We start from the raw sequence: 14,499 nt of genomic DNA on the forward strand, positions 1-14,499 counted from the left end.
CATGTGATTGGATTTGACATGCTAAATTTAAAAAAATATATATTTAAAAAAAAAATTTCAAAGAAATTTTTTATTGAAATTTTTTTTGACAATCACATGTGATTGTCGCGCCACATGTCGCACTCTGATTGGTCCGTTGAAGTTCAAGCAAATTATTAGATTCAAGGGATTACAACTCATAATCAGTACTAACAAGTTTTAAAGTAGTAATATTTAATTTAATTAATTAACCCTTACGGTTAGGTTTTTTTTTTTTTTTTTAAAAAAAAAAAGGGTTTTTAGAACTATGATTTTTTTTTTGTTAAAAATATGATAATCATTATAGAAACAATGCTGTTTGCAAAAAGAAAACGAAAACAAACGGAAGATACAATAATATTTGGATGGGATGATGATCATACCTAGAAAGCAACACAGATACAATCAAGAAAAAAAATATCTATCCCGAACCTCACCCGACAAACCAAGCAAACCGAATAAAAACAAACCTAGAATAACAAAGAATCAACCACAACCCGCTAGGACCAAACCCGGAAAATAACAACAGACAAGTTTACCAATTAACACAATAACCTACTTGTACAGAACAAACGAGACTACAATCTAAGGAGGAACCTTTCTTAAATTACCGTTAACCGTGTCCTGTTCAAGTCTCTTTCTCACCCGGTTCTCGAACATAAAAGAAAGATTGTTAGGGGATTCGTCGTCAATTACGTAAGCCGATGAAGTATTACCCATCTCCCGATCGTCATTTACATTCCCGCGAGCTTCTTCCAACATACCTTGAATCGCACTTCCAATAATCAAATCATCATTGTTGTGCAAAAACAACGATTTCGGCATGCCCTTCTTAGCTGCATTGACGCTCGGATCTGGAATCAATTCACAAATTTCTTTCGCTTTCCTTTTCATAAAACAATTTCATTGATAGATATGTTGCAAAAACATTTAATTACTCACTTGTTCATTATTTTAATCGGACGTGTACTCTAACTAATACTCCGTAACTACGTAAAGCTTATTATAGTTATTAAATTGGTCACAAAGACACCTCTATTTTTTAATGTTAATTTATAATTCATTAATAAATCAATAGTTAATAATATTTGAAAAAAGGTCCTACAGATGCTTGGAAAAAGGTTGTTTAAAGGTTAACATTATTATACAAGTTTAGTTTGGAATCCTAACTTATTTCTTTTAAGACTCATTTATAGTAATTCTAGAACATTTCAGGTGTAATTGCAATTGTGGTCAAAGTACAAGGACTGGAAGTGTCAAGATTTTAGAGCTGTTAGACTTAGTTGTTGGGCTAAAGTTGATGGGCTTGGTTGCTGGGCTAAAGGATGCTGATTCTCTGATTAAATTTATTTGGGCTCATTAAGTCCATCTAATACATGAGCCCAATATAAGTCTACATATAAATATCCCTAATGTCTTGTTAGGGTTGCAGTTGTTGAGTTTCACCCGATTTGTTTCATCTGTATTCTCTCTTTATTTCTTTCTAATTTCTTAGATCCATTTCATCATCTTGATTATCTAGGTTGATTATTGAGTATATAGTTTCAGTTTGAGAGTTGTTTGATCTTTGTTAGTTTGAGAGATTCATTATTTTCTGGTCTGTAATTGTTGAAAGATCCTAGTTGATTTTGGTTAATGCAATTGGCTCCGGTGATTGGAGTTTTTTTACATGTTTTAGCGTGATTGGAGTTTTTTTTACATGTTTTAGCATGGTATCAGAGTTGTAGGTTCGATATCGATTGATTGTTCTCTTAATTTCATCCGGCTGCTTTCAAAGAAGTTAGGGTTTCTTTGTGATTATGTTATATTCATCGTTTAATCGGTGTTTTTGGTGTTGTTTTTCGTCTGTTTGGGTTCGCGTGTAATCGTGTGGGTGATAAATCGTTGGATCTATCGATTGTTGCTGAAAACCCCTAATTCTCTCAAATTGGTTGGTGTTCTTCATTCCTCTTTTATTTCTCATCCGTCTTCCGCTGCATCATTAATCACTTGTGATTGATCGGTTACTTCTTTCCCTTCTTTATATAATATTGTTCTACTTCTTTTGTTTTATATGGTAGAAGAGACAACCCCGTGCCCTTGCATTGGTCACAATTCCCTTTGAGAAATGTGATATCATGGTTAATTCACGGCTGTTGTATTAAGGTTATTTGTTTACTTCTGTCTTTCTTGTAATCCTTTATCATCATGAGTGGGGGTGATGCCTCTGCATCTACGGCTGTCACAATAATTAATAAACTTGATTTTGGTGATCCCTTATACTTACATTCAAGTGACACAACTTCTGGCACACCTTTAATTTCTGTAAAACTAAAAGGCACAAAAAATTACAATATTTGGAGTAGATCAATGCTTCTAGCTTTGGTTACTAGAAACAAACTTGCTTTTGTTAATGGAACTTATGTTAAAAATACAACATATAATGTTTTGGGTGCGCAATGGGATAAGTGTAACACGATTCTATTATCTTAGATTCTGGGTACTTTGACTGAAGAGCTTTATTCAAGTCAAATTTTCAATACTCTTGCTTTAAATGTGTGGAATGATTTGAAAGTAACTTATGATAAAAATGATGGGTCTGTCATCTTCAATTTACATCATAAAGTAAACTCATTAAGTTAAAATGATAGTCCTCTATCTGAATATTATCATAATCTTAACAGTTTATGGAAACAATATGATTCAATGGTGACCTCACCACCCTGTACATGAGGTGCTGATGCTTGTACCTATGAATAATCTATATATGTGGTTCAAAATAACAAGATGATGAAGTTAATGCAATTTTTAATGGACTTAAATGATGTTTATATGCCTCAAAGAAGTAATATGCTATTAAGAGATCCTCTCCCAGATGTTAAAACTGCATATGCTATAATCTCTAGAAAAGAATCACACAGACTTAATTCTTTAAAAGATGTCAACACTAAAACTCAAACTTCTGATTTTGCAGCCCAAGTTCCAAACAAAAACAATAATAATAACAACATTATATCTAATTTCACTAATAACAAAGGTCTTAATCCAAATTTAAAATGCAAAAAATGCAAAAAAAAAATTGGTCATACAATTGAAAGGTGTTTTGAGATTGTTGGTTATCCTTCAAGTTTTAGAAGAAACTTTAATAATAATAATAATCAAAACAGAAACTTCACCAATAATCTAAACAATTTTAAGTTCATGTCTAACAACCATGCTGCTTCAAATGAAGCAAGCACAAGTTTTACTTCTCATATTTCCTTCTCTAATGAGCAGATGCTCAAGCTTCTCAATCTTATCAGTGATGTACCAAGTTATGTTCCTACAAGCTCCATGTCTAATACAGAAGGTAAATTTCTCAATGTCAGTTCAAAATTCAATATGAACTCTAATAAATTCTTTAATTCTAATCTTACACAATCCAAACATGTTCATAATGGTTGGATTATTGATTCTGGAGCAAATCAACACATGACTACATTTAGTAAGTTTTAAGTTAATGTTGTTGAAATTTCTAACCTAAAATTAACAGTAGGACACCCTAATGGCACTAAAGCCTTAATTAAGGGAATTGGAAATCTTGTTTTAAACAATTTCATCACCTTAATTGATGTCCTTATTGTTCCAGAATACTATGTAAGTCTTATGTCTATTAACAAACTGTCTAAACATAATAAATTAATTGTAAGTTTTGACAACTCTAAATGCTTTGTTCAGGATTTAAGAGACACGAAAATAAAAGGAATTGTTAAACAAGAATAAGGATTACACATTTTTAATAACTTTGAAAATGAATGTAAGGATATTTTCAATAACAATTATACTACTTGTGCTGCATCTTCAAACTTGTGGCACGTGAGACTTGATCATCCTTCTGATCTAGCCTTACATGCTCTTAAAAAAATTAATTCTTAAAACTAAAATTGAAATAGAGCTTTGTGATGTGTGTCGCAAAGCTAAACAAAGCAAAAGTCCTTTCCTTTAAGTGCATAAAACTTCAAGTCTTGGTGAACATGTTCACTTGGACTTGTTGGGTCCTTCTAAAGTTCAAACTAAGGAAATGTAACGACCCAGAATTTTCCGATCGTTCTATACTTATGAGATTAATATTTAGATAAATTAAACCTTACCAACATGATAAGCAATCCAAACTGTTGAGACTTATATTTTTGAAAAGAGTTTTATACAACGTTTGACCGTCCAATTTGACCGATGATATCACGAACTATATAACACACGATAATTATACGATTATGTATATGTACATATCTATACATATTTAACATGATTTAAGGATGGTTTAACATTTCATTGTGAACTAACAACAATGAGTTATAAGTATACTTTGAGACCACTAACTTAAGTTTTCAAAACGATAACTATATGTAACGTTCTTTGACATATATGTGACGACCCGGAAATTTTTGACCAAATTTAAACTTATTCTTATATGATTTTAACACGATAAGCAAAGTCTGTAATGTTGAGTCTCAAAAATTTTGAACTGTTCAATTGACTATCGACCGTTCCCAACGATTCACGAACAACTATTTATAAATAAATATGTGTATATATATATATATATATATATATATATATATATATATATAGTTTGAAATATAATTTATGATGTAATTGTTAGAAATTAATAATAATTAATATTTAAAAATATATCTATATACAAATAAAGTATATTAAAAATAAATATTAAATAATTGTAATACTCGATGTTCCAATTGACATTAAGCAAGTTAAATTCAAACTTATATTATTTTAAAATAAACGGTGATCTGAAAATGAGTTCTATAAATTTTAGGCTTACTAAAAATGTATTTAGGATTTAGTTATTAAATTTTGACATTTTTTATATTTTACTTGGGATTGGGGGTGAATAATTAATGTAATTTTTATTTAATAGTTAATGACCGAATTTTATACCATAATAACTAGAATAAATAAAGATTATTAAAATAAAAATTTGGGATTTTTCCGAAGACTTTTATCCATCACCGATTAACAATGGAGTACAAAATTTAGTCCGCGAAAGGCGACGGCTAATATTTTGACACGTTTATTATATTGTGATTATTTAAATCATCAATTATTTGATTGATATAGATATTAACTGATTGATATTGATATTATTATATATCACTCACTACCCACTCATTCTTTGCATTATCACCCGTAAATGATTGTTTGTGATATTCACTGTGTTTGTCAATCAACCAACTTGCTCCTTGCTTTTCTTTTAGAGAGCCCACCCAAAGACTAACTTCTAATTAATACTAATAGACATAGCCACTAGTGCTCATATCAGATTCAGATATTTTGTAATATTACATACATGCTAACAACTACATATAATAATATGTGTATATATATATGTGCATGGTGAGACTTTATTCCAAACCCCACAATCCATTAAATTTTGCTGCACATATGCTCGAATTAATACAACCCACCACCACTTCACTATTATTTCTTTATCTAATTATTCTATATATAGGTATACATATATACATATAATACTGCATATTCATATACATTGACACATTCACATTTATTTACTTTGAATCTATTTTCTGTTTTTAATCAACACCCATAACCACTTAGCTTCTTCCCCTTCAATGATAACCACCATCACCACTTCCACTGGAGCCACCATCACCTCGCATCACCTTCTAGCCAACCAAGATCATCGTAGACTGCTGTTATTACTGCAACTTTTGTTCCATTACCACAAAAACTTGACATCAATTATGACTACTACTACTACACTTAGTATTTTTTTTTCTTGTTTCTTTGTTTGAACCATCGCCACTTTACCATTTCTGTTTAAACTTCAATTGTTGCTGCTATACGTGATTTTATTTCTGTCTCTGTCTTAAACGATCTAAACAAATCACCAAAACCACTCACAACACCCGTTTGTTTCTGCTGTTCGTTGTATTGCTGCAGCTGCTCCTTTTAATGCTGCAAATCGAAGTTTGAATGATGATGAAGCTGTGAACGAGTGTTGACGATGATACAGTTAAGTCGTGAAGTATGATGTTGATGTTGATAATGATGATATAGAAAACCTACTCAAACGAAACCCCAAAACCCATACCATATAATTTTTTTTTGCTTGTTATCTCACGGGATTGAAACTAAAATAACCTGTGATTGATTGCCACTGCTACAGTGCAGTTATAAGGTTTTGCTGTTTGATCAGATACACACCAACATAAATAAATCCTACTACTACTCGACAAGCCTTACACAAACCCATTAAACCAACCAAACCCAGTTGCTATTTTAGTTTCCTGTTTGAGTTATCATGAAGATGACCATGGTATTGATGATGCCACAAAGATGAGAAGAAGATGATTTAATTTATGTTATAGATGATGAGATATTGATTATAAATCAATGATTCTGAGATAAGATGATAATGGTGATATTATGATCTTATGATTTCAATATGTATGATTCGATGATGAAGATGAGCATTAAGGATTCGATGTTAGGGTGTTCTGTACTTCTTCTCGCGTTTATGTTTGAGCCGATAAAATATATATATATATATATATATATATATATATATATATATATATATATATATATATATATATATATATATATATATATATATATATATATATATATATATATATATATATATATATATATATATATATATATATATATAAATAATATGTTTAGATATAAAACTCGCAGATGCTTTATGATGATGAATATTTGGTTTTGTTGGAGATTGGGCTTATGAATTAGACTTGGACTGGGAATTATTTAACGAGTTGGGCCATGTAATCTTTATTGGGCCGAAAGTAGAATAATGATGTGATGATATGAGATTACGTATAAAGAAGAAAAGGGAAACAGTTTAAGACGGTTTAAATAGTTATACGGGGTAATCATAATAAGATAAAATGGAACAGACGAGTGGTTTGGATGTTGGTTGGGTTAGCGAGAGGTTGGTGGTTCAATCCTGGTTCATGGCAGTTTTATTTTTTTTTTTAAAGCTTTTGAGGTAGATTTCTATTTATTATTATTATTATTATTATTATTATTATTATTATTATTATTATTATTATTATTAATTTTATTAATATTGTTATTATTAATTATTGTTATTAGTACTAAATATTATTATTATTATTACTATTATTATTATTATTATTATTATTATTATTATTATTATCATTGTTATCGTTATTAGTAGTATTATAACTATTATTATTATTATTATACAAGTATTAAGTATCATTTATTATTAATATTATGATTAGGATTATATTACGATTAGGGTTACAATTATTATTATTATTATTATTATTATTATTATTATTATTATTATTATTATTATTATTAAGTATTATGTATTGTTATCAAAATTAATATTTTCATTAACATTATTAGTAAACTTTTCATTTTATTAAAAACTACTGTTGTTATCATAAGATTTATCATTAAAACTATCATTAATATTAATATTAATAAAATCATTAATATTATTATCATTATTATTAACACTAGTATTATCATTAGTATTATTATTTTAATCACTACTAATATTATTTTGGTATTATTACTATTTTAACAAACAAATGAAAAGTATATATATATGTATAATATTTAATACATATAACATAATAAAACTAACATTTTTATATACAAAATGAAAATATAAAACATATATATATATATATATATATATATATATATATATATATATATATATATATATATATATATATATATATATATATATATATATATATATATATATATATATATATATATTCAATATAAAAATAATATAACTAATAAAGTTATAATTATATATATATATATAAATTTGATCGATTACGATTACGTATATTAATAAATATACAAATGATATAGGTTCGTGAATCCGAGGCCACCCCTGCATGGTTCAATGTCGTCATATGTATTTTTACTACAAAATACATTATGTGAGTTTCATTTACTCCCTTTTTACTCATTACATTTTTGGGCTGAGAATACATGCAAATGCTTTATTAACTGTTTTACAATATCTATATGCGTGAGTTTCATTTGCCCTTTTTACTCTTTACATTTTTGGGCTGAGAATACATGCAAATGCTTTGTTAACTGTTTTACAATATTTATATGCGTGAGTTTCATTTGCCCCCTTTTTACTCTTTACATTTTTGGGCTGAGAATACATGCAAATGCTTTATTAACTGTTTTACAATATTTATATGCGTGAGTTTTCATTACTCCCTTTTTATATATATTTTTGGGACTGAGAATACATGCGCTGCTTTTATAAATGCTTTACGGAATAGACACAAGTGATCGAAACTACATTCTATGGTTGAATTATCGAAATCGAATATGCCCCTTTTTATTAAGTCTGGTAATCTAAGAATTAGGGAACAGACACCCTAATTGACGCGAACTCTAAAGATAGATCTATCGGGCCCAACAAGCCCCATCCAAAGTACCGGATGCTTTAGTACTTCGAAATTTATATCATGTCCGATGGAGGAGCCCGGAATGATGGGGATATTCTTATATGTATATTGTGAATGTCGGTTACCAGGTGTTCAATCCATATGAATGATATTTTTGTCCCTATGCATGGGACGTATGTTTACGAGAAATGGAAATATGAAATCTTGTGGTCTATTAAAATTATAAATGATTATTTATGTTAAACTAATGAACTCACCAACCTTTTGGTTGACACTTGAAAGCATGTTTATTCTCAGGTACGAAAGAAATCTTCCGCTGTGCATTAGCTCAATTTAAGGATATTACTTGGAGTCATTCATGACATATTTCAAAAGACGTTGCATTCGAGTCACTGAAGTTCATTAGAGATTATTAAGTAAATGACGGATTAGGACATTTATAGTTGGATATTATGAAATGGTATGCATACCTGTCAACTTACGATGTAATGAAAGTTTGTCTTTTAAAAACGAATGCAATGTTTATAAAATGTATTATTTAGAGGTCAAGTACCTCGCGATGAAATCAACTATTATGAATCGTTTATAATCAATATGGACTTCGTCCGGATGGATTAGGACGGGGCGTTTCAGTTGGTATCAGAGCGGTGGTCTTAGCGAACCAGGTCTGCATTAGTATGTCTAACTGATAAATTGTTAGGATGCATTAGTGAGTCTGGACTTCGACCGTGTCTGTCATAACCCGTCCTTAACCATAAGAACGTGTTAGATAACGTATGATTTCATTGCGAGGTATTGACCTCTATATGCGACATTTTTAAAAGAAAAACTGCATATATTTCACATTACAAACCACAACCATTATTTTTGTTACAAGCTTTAGACAATAAAAAGATGATTATCGTTTAGCGATAATCTTCGACTTACAAACTTTACAAATAATGATAACAACACGGTTTCTAGCGTATTTCACAACACAAATCCTCGGATATGCAGTTTTATTTTTGACACAAATATGAGTACGCAAGATCCTGCTTAGATTCAACATGATGCAGCGGAAGCTTCTAATTATCACCTGAGAATAAACATGTTTAAAACGTCAACATAAAGTTGGTGAGATATAGGTTTAGTGCCGGCAGCAATATATATATATATAGACCACAAGATTTCATATATAAACAGTTTAATAAAAATATTCTAAGTGGTTGAGCACTTGGTAACCATACTTAACATTTAATCACGTCGCATATTCCCTTTATTAAGAAATCTTACTACACCGTACCAAGTGTAGTCACGAAACGAAGTACTGTGCAACCGTTGAATACTGGTCGTCCAGTCCGGTTGGGGTTGTCAGGCCCGATAGATCTATCAACAGGATTCGTGTTTACAATACCGCTGTAAATAATAGTTACCAAGCTACAGGGAAGTATGCCAGTGGTACAACTCAACGTAGAATATATTTTTCAGTTACTTGTGTCCATAACGTAAAACATAAAATACATGTATTCTCATCCCGAAATACTTAGAGTTTAAAAGTGGGACTATATACTCACTTTCGCCTTGAAGATATATATATTTTGACTTGGTCTTCTGGATGATATCACGAACCTATCCATATATAATATATCAATACCTTTTCTTTTTAAACAAACGTCACATATATATACTTGTTATACTTTTAATACTTTGAATAATTCCTTAGTCCGTAGTTAGCAGTTCGTTATTAGTAATTCAATTTTAATGGTTCATTTTTAGATGTTTAATATACCCGCAATGAAATAAATAAAACCCCCATCGTATATGTATTGGTCGAGATTAATCTTGACCCACGGTACCGGTGTTGTCAAATGACGTGTTGCGTACATAAAGTACCGGTGTTGTCAAATGACGTGTTGCGTACAAACATGGGATCTTATGATTAATCTTCTCGTAATGTTTACGGGTGATCCTGAACCATATAAAATTGAATTATAAGTACATATATATAAAATATCATGTTATCTTAGAAATATGTGATTTTATTTAATTTTTCCCAATTAATCCCGAAGTTAAACAAGTCTTGGATAACCAATTTTGTTTCGGTCATAGTTTCTTCGTTACAAATCCGTTTTCGTTGATTCAACTTGCCATCTCCTTGGATCGAGTTCCTATTTAAGACTATGAACTGTAAATACCTTAGTTTGTATTCAAAATCACACGGCATAGGTGAAACTTTAGTGAAACCTATGAAGTTAAACATTTTCCTTTATTTAAACAACCTTAAATGATTATTTTTCTAAAAATACTTATACTTTGAATTAAATCATGAAATTTTTATGTGTTATCATATTCATAGTAAAAATCATTTTTCCAGAAAATAAACCTCCAATTCAAAGTTTAAGATGGTTTTTAATTATCCAACCCAAAACAGTCCCCGGTTACACTCCGACGTCGTAAAAACAGTTTTTAAGGTATTCTTTGAAAAACCAAGTTATACCTTGTTAAATTAGCATATACTTAAGTTATATTACAGGTCTTGAAGTATTTTAAAAGTTAAGTTAGAAGGATCTATTTAGTTTGCAAACAAGTTTGAAAACATTCAAACTATGTTCTTGTTGTTAAATTTTTATACCACAAAATAAGATAGCTATATATATATGAATCGAATAAGGTTATGAACATAGTTACTACCTCAAGTTCCTTGGACAAGATTGCTGTAAAAGAGGAGTAAGAAGCTAGAATCAAAAGGGTGATGGAATTGGATGAAAGATTGGAAGTAAATTTGTGTTCTTGGAAGAATTCTTGAAGTGTTTTTGTATGGTTTTCTTATGGTGTTTAAGTAAGGTTTTTATGGCTAGATCTTTAAGGTTTCTTGCTGGATTGTTATGGAGTTCAAAGGTTAAGAAAGAGTGTGTGTTTAGCTTAAGAAATTTGAAGTTAAAATGAATGAAAATGATGATACATATATACTACATAAAAACGTGTTTCATAAGGATACATGGACAAAATTTTAGTTTGTATTTTTGTAATTAGTCTTACAATCATTCAAAAGCAATTACCTTATACCTAGGGTAGTAACAAGGGCTGGTTAGGTGGTGATTTGATGTGTATATACCAATAGTAAATACGTATAGAAGCTAGGTATAATACGAGTACAAATACTCTAGGTAAACGTATAGAAATTTTGTGAAAAATGGAATGAGGATTCAAATATAGCTATCTTTTGTGAATACACTTATATGGTTCTATGTATTTAAGTTCTTAAAAGTGATTAAATACATTACTTATACGATATATGTATAAACATTATAAGTCATAAGTATTTATGTCAAATAACGTTACGTATGGTTATCGTTTTGAAAACTAAAGTTAGTAGTTTCAAAATATACTTATAACTTGTTGTTATTAATACAAAATGAGATATTAAAACATTCTTAGGTCATGTTAAATATGTATATATACATATATATACACAAACGTATAATTATCATATATTGTATAGTTCGTGATATCATCGGTCAAACTAGACGGTCAAACGTTGTGTAAAACTCTTTTCGGAAACATAAGTCTCAACAATTTGGATTGCTTATCATGTTGGTAAGGTTTAATTTATGTAAATATTAAACTTATAAGTATAGAATGATCGAAAAAGTGCGGGTCGTTACATTACCTCCCCGTTAAATAAATTTCGTCCCGAAATTTTAAAATTGTACCTATTTTGCGTCATCGAGAAACAAGTGTGGATACTTTTGTTTCATCTGATCCTCTCGTTCCCAAGTAAACTCGGGACCTCTTCGAGCATTCCAACGAACCTTAACGATCGGTATGCTGCTCTGCTTGAGCCGTTTAACTTCACGATCCATGATTTCGATTGGTTCTTCGATGAATTGTAATTTTTCATCGACATGGATTTCTTCAAGAGGAATGGTGAGATCTTCCTTTGCAAGACACTTCTTAAGGTTTGAGACGTGAAATGTATTATGTACTCCGGCGAGTTGTTGCGGTAACTCGAGTCGATAAGCTACCGGTCCAATGCGTTCGATGATCTTGAACGGGCCTACATATCTTGGGTTTAGTTTACCCCTTTTTCCAAAATGTATTACACCTTTCCATGGTGACACCTTTAACATAACCATGTCACCGATTTGAAACTCTAATGGTTTCCTTCGAACATCGGCGTAGCTCTTTTGGCGACTACGGGCTGTTTTCAATCTCTCCTTGATTTGTACTATCTTTTCAGTAGTTTCATGTATGATCTCGGGACCAGTTAATTGTCGATCTCCTACTTCATTCCAACAGATAGGAGATCTACACTTCCTTCCATACAATGCTTCGAATGGTGCAGCTTTAATGCTCGCATGATAACTGTTATTATACGAGAATTCTGCTAATGGTAGATATTTATCCCATCCGTTTCCAAAATCGATCACACATGCCCTGAGCATGTCTTCAAGAGTCTGAATTGTTCTTTCACTCTGCCCGTCGGTTTGCGGATGATATGCGGTGCTCATATCCAAACGAGTTCCTAGGGCCTCTTGTAGTGATTGCCAGAACTTTGAGGTAAATCTACTATCACGATCAGATATAATGGAAATAGGTATTCCATGCCTTGAAACAATTTCCTTTATATACAATCGTAATAGTTTCTCCATTCTATCCGTTTCCTTTATAGGCAAGAAATGTGCAGACTTGGTGAGACGATCAACAATCACCCAAATGGTGTCGTATCCCCAGGCAGTCTTTGGTAACTTCGTGATGAAATCCATGGTAATACCATCCCATTTCCATTCTGGGATTTCTGGTTGTTGAAGTAACCCTGACGGCTTCTGGTGTTCTGCTTTGACCTTGGAACAAGTTAAACACTCCCCAACATATGTTGCAACGTCTGTCTTTAAATTAGGCCACCAATAATGTGTCTTAAGATCTTGATACATCTTTCCAACTCCAGGATGTATCGAGTATCTTGTCTTATGTGCCTCGTTCAAAATCAACTTCCTTAATCCACCCAACTTCGGTACCCAAATACGATTTGCAAAATATCGAGTTCCATCTTCCCGCATAACGAGTTGCTTCTCATACTTCTTCATTATTTCATTTCCTATATTTTCTTTAGTAAGTGCTTCTCGTTGAACTTCTTTGATTTGTGAGTTGAGATTCATGCGAATTTTTATGTTCATCGCTCGTACTCGAATTGGTTCTCGTTCCTTTCTGCTTAGAGCGTCGGCCACCACGTTCGCTTTCCCGGGATGATAACGAATTTCACAATCATAGTCATTTATTAACTCAACCCACCTACGTTGCCTCATGTTCAGCTGTTTTTGATCGAAAATATGTTGAAGGCTTTTATGATCAGTAAACACAGTGAATTTAACCCCATACAAGTAGTGTCTCCACATCTTCAATGCAAACACGACTGCTCCCAGTTCTAGATCATGCGTCGTATAATTCCGCTCGTGAATCTTTAATTGTCGGGATGCGTATGCAATAACTTTCTTCCGTTGCATAAGAACGCAACCAAAACCTTGTCGCGAAGCGTCACAATATATTTCAAAATCATCGTTCCCTTCTGGTAACGATAAAATAGGCGCCGTAGTCAACTTCTTTTTCAGTAATTGAAATGCACTTTCCTGCTCAGAAGTCCATTCATATTTCTTCCCTTTTTGCGTTAACGCTGTCAACGGCTTAGCTATTCGGGAAAAATCTTGAATAAACCTTCTGTAATAACCGGCTAAACCCAAAAATTGGCGTATCTGCATTGGTGTCTTAGGAGTCTTCCATTTTTCAATGGCTTCAATTTTTGCTGGATCAACCTGAATTCCTTTGCTACTAACAACGTGGCCAAGAAATTGCACTTCTTTCAACCAGAAAGCACATTTAGAAAATTTAGCATATAGTTGTTCTTTTCTCAACAACTCTAATATCAACTGATGATGTAGCGTGAGGGTACGAAATAGTATTATTTTTAATACAAAATACTACAAAATATGACACAAGTTTTATTAATTTACGGATGGGATATACCTAAACCTTGCTACAACACTTATAGGCAGTGTAC

Source organism: Rutidosis leptorrhynchoides, chromosome 1 (genome assembly GCF_046630445.1).
Source record: "Rutidosis leptorrhynchoides isolate AG116_Rl617_1_P2 chromosome 1, CSIRO_AGI_Rlap_v1, whole genome shotgun sequence".
NCBI lineage: Eukaryota > Viridiplantae > Streptophyta > Magnoliopsida > Asterales > Asteraceae > Rutidosis > Rutidosis leptorrhynchoides.